Consider the following 12,652-nt stretch of genomic DNA (forward strand, 5'->3'; position numbering starts at 1 on the left):
ACTCTGCAGCTCCAACCTGGCCCAATGAAAGTCACGATAACAAAGCTTTAATGAATCCGAAACTTTCGTACTCGGCACGACAAATACGATTTTGTCACGCAAATTGTTGCAAGGTATGAAAAAGTCACACAAATTAAGGAAAAAGTCGCAAAAAATATGCACAGTACAAAAACTTTGAAAAAAATTTTTTTGTATTCGGATTCAATTGTACTTTAATGAATGTGCCCCATAGTGTATTTTAAGTTATTTATTATATTTTACGTTAAGGTTAAAATATACTAAGTAAAGCACAAATGGCAAATACAAGTTATACTCTGCGCCTGCACTTTGCATTGGATTAAAACTAAAACAAGGGTGCTGTATTAAACGCTTTCAATAAGCAGGTTTTGTAGCAGGGCATCAATTGTACATATGTACACAGGATTTATAAAAACTGCACATAGGGTAACCACCTAAAGCTCATCTGACTGAATTAATAGAATGCACATATTTCCATATGCCATGGGGCAAGCTGCACCTGCTCAGCTTTGCTGGCACTGTCACCTCCTATTTGCTGCCCATTCCATGAATCCCAGCCTACTGTTCCTGCTGGGAAATAGATCTGGAAAGTCAGGCCACAGCAGTACAATTGGCACTGGGAAGCAAGTAAGATATTTCAATTAGCTCACCCCACATTTCAATATAATTCCCAGCAAGACTCGGATTGATGCATATTAGTTACATTTTATTTACCTACAGGTAAGGAAATTCTTACTGTTCTGGAACCTGCACATAAATGTTCTTTTTCATTATACTGGCTCAAGGAGTTTTAAGATCCCTAAGACGCTGGCAATTTGGTTGGCGTAGGCTCTAGGGGCACTCTGTTACCCTAAAGTAGTGGTTGTCAAACTTTGTTCAGTTCAAGTCCCCCTTTGAGGTCCAACATTTGTTAACTTATAACAAGAATAGAGATATATGGAAACATTGCTGTGTTGAGCTTTCAGCCTTAGTCCCAAGAATATCTAGGGCAATGCTCTCCATCTTATTACATGTACTAGGCCAATTATCCCTATTACATTCAATGGATTATATTAAAATAAGGATAAAATTAAGTCTGTAGGGGGCGTGGCTGAACGCCAACTAAGATGGACGCTTAGCTCAGGAGCTGCGACACAGCTCGATCCAATCGTGAGGAAAAAACCTGTTAAACATGGGGAAACACGGTAGAAATAGAGACCCCCAAAGGGAAGAACCCAAGGGGAACAGACTTACCGAATCACAGAAGTTTCTGAAAAAGTTTCTAACGCCAGCGGAGCAAGACAGCGACGCACACGAGGGAAGCTCAGAGACAGGCAAACCGGATGGCACAGATGCAGAATCTGAATGTGAATCCATTAACACAGATCAAGGTACTCTTTCCTATCTCAAAACTCTACCTACAAAACAAGATTTCCTTGATTTAGCGACGCAAATTAAAACGACGCTAAAAGAGGAAGTGGGGGACCTAAAGGCCGAGATCACGGCCCTGCACTCCAAGACAGCAGACATAGAACATAGAACCGAGTCAGTGGAAAACACTTTAGAGTCTTTATTAACGGTTACAGAATCACAAAGCAGGGCAATACAACTACTCACCCGCAGAGTCGAGGACCTTGATAATAGAGGGCGACGATGCAATCTAAGAGTGAGAGGCCTTCCTGAGTCGATAGACCAGCCGATTCTGAAACAAACAGTACAAGCAATATTCAATGACATACTAGGCCAACAGCCTGCTAATGATCTGCAAATTGAGAGAATACATAGGGCATTAAGGCCAAGAGGTCTCCCCACTGAAAAACCAAGAGACATTATATGCTGTTTATTAAGCTACACTAAAAAGGAAGAGATACTAACCAAAGCACGCCAACGGAAAGTAGTCAAACATGGAAACACAGAAATTGCTATTCTACAAGACCTGTCCTGGTTTACCCTCCAACAAAGGAAACTACTGAAACCACTAACAGATATGCTTAAAGAGAGACAAATCCTATTTCGCTGGGGTTACCCATTCTCCATCCAAGCGACAATAGAAGGGAAAACACATATCCTAACAACTCCAGAAGACATACACCCATTCCTGCAAGCATGCAAAGCAGAAACCCTAGATCTGACAGAGTGGGTCAAATTTGTGCAGCTTCCCAAACCCACTTCCCTACAATACAAAGAACCATGGATGGAAGTAACTACGCCCAAATCCAAAAGGAGAAAGATGAAACTAACACCAGAAAAGTTACCCCCCCAAGACAAAACTAAAGAAACAGGATGAAAAGTGATGTGCTACGTAACAAAGGAAACACACCCTCACGGAATTAAAAACTTAAGTTTAACAAGTACCTGCTGAGCTGAAGCCAAATCTGGTTCGGAACACCCACCCCCCCCGATATATGGGCAAGACAAATGATTTGTCAAAGAGAAACTGCCTTAGAGCACAAAGCCCAACTTCAGAAAGGTTATATAATATGTTCTTACTAACAATGCTATGGTTTAAACTAACGAAACAGTTTAATGTTATTTGTTTTATACAAGTTGAAATTTGCTATGAATATTGTCTTATCAAGGTAAACATATACTGTCTGAAATACATTAAGTGCAAGGGTAAATGTCATAGATGTGAACAAATATACTTACCACAACCCAGTAATGGATAACACGGTCAAAGTAATTTCCTTAAATGTAAATGGTCTTAATATCCCTGAGAAAAGAAGGCAAATAGTAAATGTAATGAGGAAAGGAAAGGGTGATATTATCTTATTACAAGAAACACATTTCAAAAATATTCCACAACCAATGCACAAGCTAGGCACCTTCTCACAATGGTACTATAGCAACAACCCAGAACAAAAAACTAAAGGGGTAGCAATAGCAATACGCAAGAACCTAAACTTCCAATTGGAAAATACTCTATGTGACCCCAATGGTAGATACCTACTCATTAAAGGCCAGCTATACCACACACCCTGTACTATAGGTTGTGTCTATTTTCCAAATAAAAACCAGATCCCCTTCTTGAACAAACTCAAGGAAAAAATTACAGATTTTGCAAATGGACTATGCATCATAGGGGGAGACCTAAACTTCCCTGTAGATCCACAAAACGACACTTCTAAAGGAAGCTCTGTACTCCCATATTCTAAACTAAAAATAGCATCCAAATCCCTCCAGTCCTTAAGACTGATCGATACATGGAGATTCCACAACCCAACCACAAAACAATATACACACTACTCAAGCACACAAAACAGTTATGCCCGAATAGACTACGTATTTATTTCACAACACCACCTACACTGGCTAAAAGAAGCCAGTATAGACAATATACTATGGTCCGACCATGCAGCCGTACAAATAAAGCTAAATATCCCCAATAAAACCCCCTCCACCTGGCAATGGAGACTTAATGAAAGCCTACTAGAAGATCTAGACTGCCGCAAAGAAATTATAGATACAATTAAAGACTATAAACAAAACACACAAACAGATGGAACTTCCCATCTTACAAAATGGCAAGCATTAAAATGCGTCTTAAGGGGTATTCTGATTAAACACGGCACACGAATAAAGAAAGATAGACAGAAAAAGACAACCCAACTAATCAGAGAAATAGGCAAGTTGGAAATTCAACACCAACAAAATCTATCACTAGACACATATAGATTGCTGACGGAAAAAAGGAGAGAACTAAAACAATTATCCAACAGTGCTACCAAATACGCAATGACCAGACTTAGGCAAAAATACTATGAATACGGGAATAAAACGGGTAAACTGCTTGCTAGAGCACTTAAGCAGAAACAACAAGATTCATATATACACAAAGTGAAAAACGAAGAAGGCATTATGCAATTACTACCAAACAGAATTGCAGAAGCCTTCAGACATTACTACAAAGATCTCTACAATATTCCCCAACATCCTAACCAAATAAAACTAGAACACAAGATACAAACTTATCTTAATGAAAATGCATTACCAAGAATAGAGAAACATATATTACAAGAACTGGAATCCCCCATTCAACTTCACGAAGTTATAGAAGTAGTTAAAAATTTAAAACTCCAGAAGGCACCAGGCCCAGATGGGTACTCTGGTAAATTTTACAAAAACTTACTGGAGCACTTAGCCCCCATGCTGACAAACTGTTTTAACGAGATTGGACCCGAGAAACCTCTGAACGAGGAATTCCTGCTAGCATACATTTCGGTCATACCCAAACCGGGAAAGGACCTCACCAATTGTAGCAGTTACAGACCCATCTCCTTATTGAATCTAGACCTTAAAATATATACAAAGATCTTAGCAACTAGACTCAACCCCATCCTACCAGAGTGGATACACAGGGACCAAACAGGCTTTGTCCAAGGCAGGGAGGGTAAAGAGAACACAATGAAGATAATAAATATGATGTGCTGGGCGAAAGAACATCGAACGCACTCTCTGCTCCTCTCAACGGATGCAGAGAAGGCGTTCGATAGAGTCCATTGGACCTTCCTAAAAAAAGTACTTGAAAACTCAGGAATGGGTACAAGGTTCATAAATAAAATTATGGCACTCTATACAATACCAAGGGCTCAAATTAAAATTAATGGTATACTCTCAGAACCATTTACAATACGAAATGGTACCAGACAAGGGTGCCCACTCTCACCACTTCTTTATGTCCTTTGTATGGAACATTTACTGATTGCACTGAGGCAGAACCCAGATATAACAGGTCTCACCATAAAGGGGGAACCGCTCAAAATAGCAGCATTTGCTGATGACCTACTCCTCTTCTTAACGAAACCACTCATTTCCCTACCAATAGCAATGAAGGAACTCAAAAATTATGGAGACTTATCAAATTACAAAATCAATATGACTAAATCGGAAGCACTACCAGTAGTACTCCCAGGGAAACTACTCACCCAACTACAAAACAACTTCAAATTCCATTGGCAAACTGAGAAAATACAATACCTAGGAGTACACATACCGACAGATCTACATAAAATCTATGAATACAACCACAAACCATTGCTGTCCAACCTAGCCACCCAACTACAGAGCTGGAACCATAACCATTTTACCTGGACGGGACGGATAAACATCATTAAAATGTCAATACTCCCTAAACTGCTATACCTATTTCAAACATTACCAATCACCCTACCCAAATCTTTTTTCCACCAAACGGAACACATGGTCTCACAATTCATATGGACAAAGAAAAAAGCGAGACTCAAAAAAACCATTCTATATAAACCAAAAGAGAAAGGAGGCTTAGGGTTGCCAGATTTCTTCTCCTACTACCAAGCAAGCATTGTGTCTAAACTAGTGGAACACACCTATACAGCCAATGACAAACAATGGATAAAAATAGAAAACCAATGGGCAGGCCATTCTTTAGCAAATGTAGTCTGGAACAAAGAGAAGAAGAAGGAACTACACATAGGCCAAAATTCACAAATTCAAGCGCTAACAGAAACCTGGAAAAATCTCAATAAGGAATACAATCTTATCCCATTCCCATCTCCACTTATACCCTTGGGAGACAATTTAGACTTTCCACCAGGAATCATGGACAAAGGCATGAACAACGCGTTTGGAATACAAAACTTACAGTTACAACATGTCCTAGCAACAGCCACAGAACCACCAGCAATAATGATCAACAGAAACATCTGGACTAAGCAGGACCCATGGAGATATCTACAAATAAAGAACTTCCTTAAAGAATTACATAACCCACAGCAACCTCTTAGACCCCTAACAGACCTTGAACGCCTGTGCAACAGAAACACTAGCCCTAAACATCTAATCTCAACCGTCTATAAAATTATCATCCAAAGTAAATATGCCAACTTACCTCACTTCACCCGCACCTGGGCACAGGAACTCCAGATTGACCTAGGGGAAGAAGAGTGGGAAAGAATCTTCAGAATTGTAGCGAAATGTTCCATAAGTAATAAATTCCAAGAAAACTCATACAAAATTCTATCATACTGGTACAGAACTCCAACACAACTCTACAAAATGCGTCTGATACAAAACGACAAGTGCTGGAGATGTAATGGTGAGAGTGGGACAATATCCCACATCTGGTACACATGTCCAAGGGTGAAAACTTTCTGGGAACAGATTGAACAAATAAGTAGTGAGATCCTGGGTTGCCAGATAAGATTCTCCCCCCAAATGATACTGCTCCTACACACAGATAAAGCCGAAAAGATATTTAAAAAGAGTCTATTGATGCAATTGATACTGGCTGCTAAAATCTTAATCCCTAGGAAATGGAGAAATGATGACCCTCCCACTGTAGAGGAATGGTTATCGAGTGTAAACGAAATTTACCTTATGGAGGAAATTACATCCTCCCTATCTCCCAAACCACAAAAATTTATTGAAATCTGGCAACCATGGGTCTCATACTTAAACACTCAGGACAAACTGTGAAATATGCATTTACCGAATATGACAAAACAAACTAATAGTAGATAGTACTAACACAGAATATCTCATAGCATTAAGTTACTTACCTTGTTGAAATTTATATGTTCCATTGTATACAAATCTTGCAGAACAGATCTAAATGAAGAATTGTATAATATAAAACTACTTAAAATGTATAATATAAAACTACTTAAAATCACAAGCAAATATGTATAAATTAAGCTGTATGTTTTTTTTCTCTTGTGCACTAATAAAGATTTGAATACAAAAAAAAAAAGTCTGTAGAGCCTTCAGCAGACTGGGGGTCATTAAAAACTCTTTGTAGGGCCACATCTGGCCCATGGACCTCCAGTTGGACAGCCTTGGCTATGATGACAAAAAAGTATTCATAAGTATTTTCCCAAATCTTTCCTGTAGTGGTTTTAGGCAAGACTCTCACAGTCTCACCATGGGGGCCAAACCAAAGAGTTTGGGAATCATTGCACTAAATTTATTTATTTAAACTTCCACCCTTAGCTCAGTTAGTGAGGAGACGTGTAAGAAGCATGTAGATACTTATTGCCTAATGCCCCACCTCTCAATGAAACTTGGTCAAATATATATTCATTATATACGTGTAGAAAAGTAACCAGAAAAGTGGCTTTATGACCAGTTTAGATTAACAGATGGATAAAGGAGCTTAAAGCTTAAAACTCAACACAAAGGCTATTGGGTGGGATATTAAAAGTTGTAGCATAACAACAGCTTAAGGATCACTGGTTGGGCGTGCTGGAATATGGCGTTTTTAGCCTGCCTTCCCGCATATCTCTCTGTCTCCGGTCCTGGGAAATATAAAGATAAATATACTATAGTATAAAATTACGGAATGTTTTATTTTGCTATTTGTTTAACTCAGGCTGAATGATGATGTGCTAATAGGTAGGGTAGGCATTGATAGCTCTTCTTACTGGAATTCAGAGCAGAATGGAGAATGTGTTACAGTAGTATGGGAATTACCACCTGAGTCATACACCTGGGAACAAAAGAGGATTTTTGTGTGGAAGTGAAAGCTTCAGTTCAAATTAACATATTTCATTGGAACTACTGGCTAAATGGGAGTATTATTGGGCGCAGGCACTGTTATTTACATAAAAGCCACAAATGCAGCTGAAGTAATTCTGCCAAACACATGGAGGCTTTCATTAGAATAATATGCCATTCTTTTGTCTACCTGCTAGAATAAGGCATTTATTAAATCAACCATTTTTTTCCAATAAAAGAGAGGAAGTTATTATCGCCATTGATTTCCTTAATGAGGAACCAATTTAATGTAAGCTGTTTCACTGTACAGAAGCTAAGTGCTGGTAACTATTTCCAGTATGGATGGTTATGAACTATTTCAGTGTTTCAAAGTCATGTAGAATGTGTTGGGCATTCCTCTGGCCCCTGTGAGCTTGGCACCAATCTTTCTAAACAGAACTAAACAGATGTCTGTCTATGGTATAGTACAAAAAGCTTGCATATGTGCTATTTCAGCAACACTGCATGCTTTACTGTTCTGCACCTGGTGCTGTCAGGGCCATTTAACTAAAAGGGCAAAAGGAGCATTTGCCAAGGGCCCATCAGGACCTTTCATCTGCTATAATATCTGAATGAAGCATTCACCTAAAATGGCAGGCCCCTCGTTTTAATTCACCGGGATTCTCCTATGGATATTAGTTCAGTGAGCTGCACCTCAATTCTGCTTTAGTAAACACAGGCCATCTCTTCATTGCCATCTTATTATAGCCTAGCTCACCTGCTAGAGGGTAATGCTATGTCTTTGGAAGGCTGAAGGACCCACCAATGGGATCTTTGCCATGGGCCCACTGGCATCTTAAATCAGCCCTGGGTGCACTGATATCTATAGGGATGCAAATCAGTCACAAAAATATAGGGTTGCCACTTTGCAGGTACAGTATTTCACTGGCCTAGTCGGTAAAATACCTGCCAAGACTGGGTCTAGTTAATTCACCCGCCTTGATCAGCCCCCAGCCTACCCCTTTATGCCGGCCATACTCACCTTGACTGTTACACTCTGCCCCCCGCTGTCATTGCCCCGACCATTTATGTCACGATCCACCCCTGCTCCGCCAGTATAGTTTTTATAAAATGTTGGCAACCCTACATATATATAGCATGTACTTTATAACTCTGTCAGCATATTTGTAGCAGACAGAATTCAGAATTCAAATGATCTTGAATATGCAGTTGGTATCATAAAGTACTGATTTCAGGTACATTTATGAATATGCCTAATCCAGGGGCGCTGTATAGCATTCACACGGACATGGGCAGGCCAAGTTCTCCTCAGCAATTGCATGGTAGGTTCCAAGGTGTACTGTATATAAAATATCTATTATATAAATATATGATATTATATAGATATATTTTATATTTGGTATATAAAATATATTTTAAAAAAAAATTGAGGAAAAATGCAGCCTTGGGTCATGTTTTTGTTCTGCATGAATGTGTCTGCCAACCTGGTGTTGGGCTGTAGTATTTTTTATGGCACCGGGGCACAAATGAGGTGAATGGTGCAGGTGGCCAGTGAAACCAACTGAAACAATCACTCTACAGAGGAGATCATTTAGCAAGCCTCCATGCTACATTAGCCAGTGCTATTTTAAGCCTTTCGGAAACGCAGTGGTTCACAATACTCTGAGGGCACATCCAGCAGCTGGGACATTTAAATAAACACTTGCGCACCACATTTGAATGTGGGCTTCACCAAAAAACGGCTGCATAATCATTCATTGTATGTACTCCTTTAGTGTGACAGCAATAGTAAATCAGAGCAGGGAATAGAAAAAGAAATACGTTTTGCAGAATTACCCGGAACCCTTATAGAAAACAAAACAGTGTAGTCAGTGTAATCAACTGGAACTATTTGATTTAGTATCCCAATTTCATGTTCTGTACCGGTCCTACTTTGTATTCAATTATTTACATTTCTAGTGCTTATTTGCTAATACTGATGCCCTGGTATAAGTCAGATATAAGATGGAAAATATATTTATACAGAATCACATGAGCCTCTGTGTATTTTAGGGACACTATACTTTAAATATATTGTCTGTCCCAGCTGCTAGCATGCATATCCCAAATCATTTATGCCTCTCCATATTTCAGCAGCCCCAGAAAGGAGACATTTATGTAGCAGTTTACTGCTGAACACGTTGCACCTTGTGACCAAGCAGAAGAGCCCCGCATTGGGATGACTCCCTGAGGAAAACTGCTTTGTGAGTCGTGTTTTATTTTTATTGGTACAGGTCCTGATTTGGAACTATTTCTGCACTAAATTGTGGCAGTTTTGTACCACCATGGTGTTAGTGGCTGATGGCCCTGAAGGTCAGAGCATGGACCAAGTAGAAAGCAGAACTGGGCTACAGGCACAACATGTACATGAAAATAGGATTCATACAGGCTTGTACTAGAATGTGTAGGATAAGGAAGGCTATTGCCAAACATGGTGGATTCTCGCCAAGAATGCTTGAATCAGCTATGTCTTCTGAATCTGCACCAGGAGCCACAGCATCAGCCTGGGTGAAGGCACACGGGGTGGATTTTGGCTCTGAAACACATGAGTATGCATTTCGCACTGAATCCTCCCATGTGAATCCTCACAAGTGTAGGGGCCAATTCTCTGCAGGCTGAGAATCTGCAGTGTGTGGCATTAGCCTAAACAGGCAGGTAAAGGCAGGGAAAAGTCCACAGCAAGGAACAAAATAGCTTAACAGGTTCAATGTCCAAGCCAGACAAGAGGACAGGGCAGGCAGGGTGTCTCTATACAACCCTATCTAACGGACTTATTCCCCTAAATGACAGAAAACACCTCCAAAGATATATGAGATAAAACTGAAAGACATTATTTATTCCCACAGAATTATGCCAGAACTATTAAAAGTGTAAGACGAATGCCATTGAGAGGTGGGCTGCTCCGTACCGCTTCAGTGTGGCGGTTCTGCGCACAGACCTGATACAAATCTAATTGCATGCTGCTGCTGGCAAGGACGCTGAATACCGCTTGGGTTTCCCATCGTATATTATGTGACTTGAACTTGCTAACTCCGGGTTTGGGAGATAAGTATAAGTGCATTCATAATAATACATTGGCCGCTTAACCTGCAATTTGAAATGAAACATCCATTTTTAGAATTTTGATGGCTCAAAATGCCACATTAAGGACTGGAGCACATTAATGGATGCCTGTTATTGAGCTTATTGAATAAATTAGCTCTGGAATATAATATTGGCACTTTGTCGTTGACCGTTGTGTGGCATTTTAATATACAGTAGTGGTCATTATTTTGACTTTATCTTTGAATTTATGAGTTCTTACATGGCACCTTAACAACGGAATTCAGTTAGCACTTGGTCTATGGTGGACGATATTAAGAAGTATAACTGGTCTCAAGTGATCTTTGCTGCATTCATTTTGCCACCATTATTTATAGATTCTGTTTATGATTTATCACTTTGATTTGGTTGTATAGCAGCGGTTCTCAACTTGACCCTTTCACAGGGGTCGCCTAAGACCATTGGAAAACACATATTTCCGATGGTCCTAGGAATAATTTCATGGTTGGGGGTCACCACAACATGAGGAACTGTATTAAAGGGTTGCGGCATTAGGAAGGTTGAGAACCACTGTTGTATAGTTATTCAGTTTATTGTGGGATGCCCCCATTGACAGTACAATAGTGGATGTGTCATTAATTAGTTAGAACCTTATTTTTGAGACAATTTGAAGTTGAGTAACAAACAAGCAGTCTGACATTGGCATTATGGTCCTTTAAACATTGAATTTTGCATCATTCACTGACATGCTGCTCATCCTGCCTCCTGGCTTCCTTGGGAATGAGCAAAATGTAAAAATATGTTACAATGTGATGATTTTAAGGGTAAGAATATAAATCTCAGTATATGAATGATATAAATGGACAAGATGACTGGAAAAGGGGTTTATTAAACACTAAAGTATTGGGGACTTTTGTGTGAAGACCTTGTGCTAAGCAATGATTGTACAGTACCTTATGTGCAGGTTTTCAATGCTGCCTTGAGGTTGAATATCTGTGCAGGCAGCAGCAGCACAGGTGGATCAGACAGTAGAACAAGGGACTTTTCACACTAAACATCCTAAATTACTTATCTATTTTTCCCTCCTCATTTGATAGCAACAGATTCACCTGTAATAGAATTTTCCCATCCCAGTGCCATTTTTGTCCTGTACAGCAGGCTTTATCTTTAGTCTTTGGATCCAGCCCAGGAGCCCCAAGACATTTCAGCCACTTCTTCTCTCCGAATGCTGCTCTCAGTGCGCCATAGGCGACAGACACAGCGCCTGTAATGAAAATATTTTGACATTGTAACTTTGACAGCTCCATCCAGCAGGAGCAGCCAGGCATCTCTAGTCTGTGCAAGGCACAGGGGCTACATTGTACTGAAATATATTACTCATGCACCTTGGGTGAGAGATTACTTACGCTCCATTTTGCTAATTTTATGTTAGTTCCTTATCAGAAGGGAACTGCCTGAATACACAATTTCTTCTTAAAGAAAAAGAACTTTGCCTTTGGAATTACTAGCCACTCCTTGCAGAAATAGCAGATTAATATGTCTAATTCTTACAGAGCTTCTGGGAGTTGTAGTTGAACTTAGAGAAGATGGGAACCTGCAGTCTTCAGGATGTTCTTTACCTGTAGTACTGATCAATAAGTACAGTGTGATCCTCTTTCATGAAGCTGACTTACAGGAATATCAAACAATGCATCAAGCCTTCTTTGCATTAGTGCACTAACTATTATGGAGGGAGGAAGATATCCTTTACTGTTATTTTTATTTGTCTTCATATTCTTCATCCTCTGAGCAGTTACTATCACAAAATTGCTTCATTCCATGTGACTGTTTCTGCCCTGAGGAACAAGCGTTCCGGGAGTTAATTTCATAACTCATCACTCAGTGTTTATTTGAATACTTGGCTGATTTGCAGTTCGCCAGAAAAAGGTTTTGAAGGTTAAACAACTGGAAACAGACAATAATAAAACAGAGGTCTATTTCGAAAAATGTATAAAAATGGTAGATATTGGAGAACTACGATATTTTTCATTTATAGAAAATGTTTTCATTTAGATAAAAATATGTTTGTATGTTTGTGTGTATGTTTGTATGTATATCTATACAT

This window comes from Xenopus tropicalis, chromosome 5 (assembly GCF_000004195.4).
Source record: "Xenopus tropicalis strain Nigerian chromosome 5, UCB_Xtro_10.0, whole genome shotgun sequence".
Classification (NCBI taxonomy): Eukaryota; Metazoa; Chordata; class Amphibia; order Anura; family Pipidae; genus Xenopus; species Xenopus tropicalis.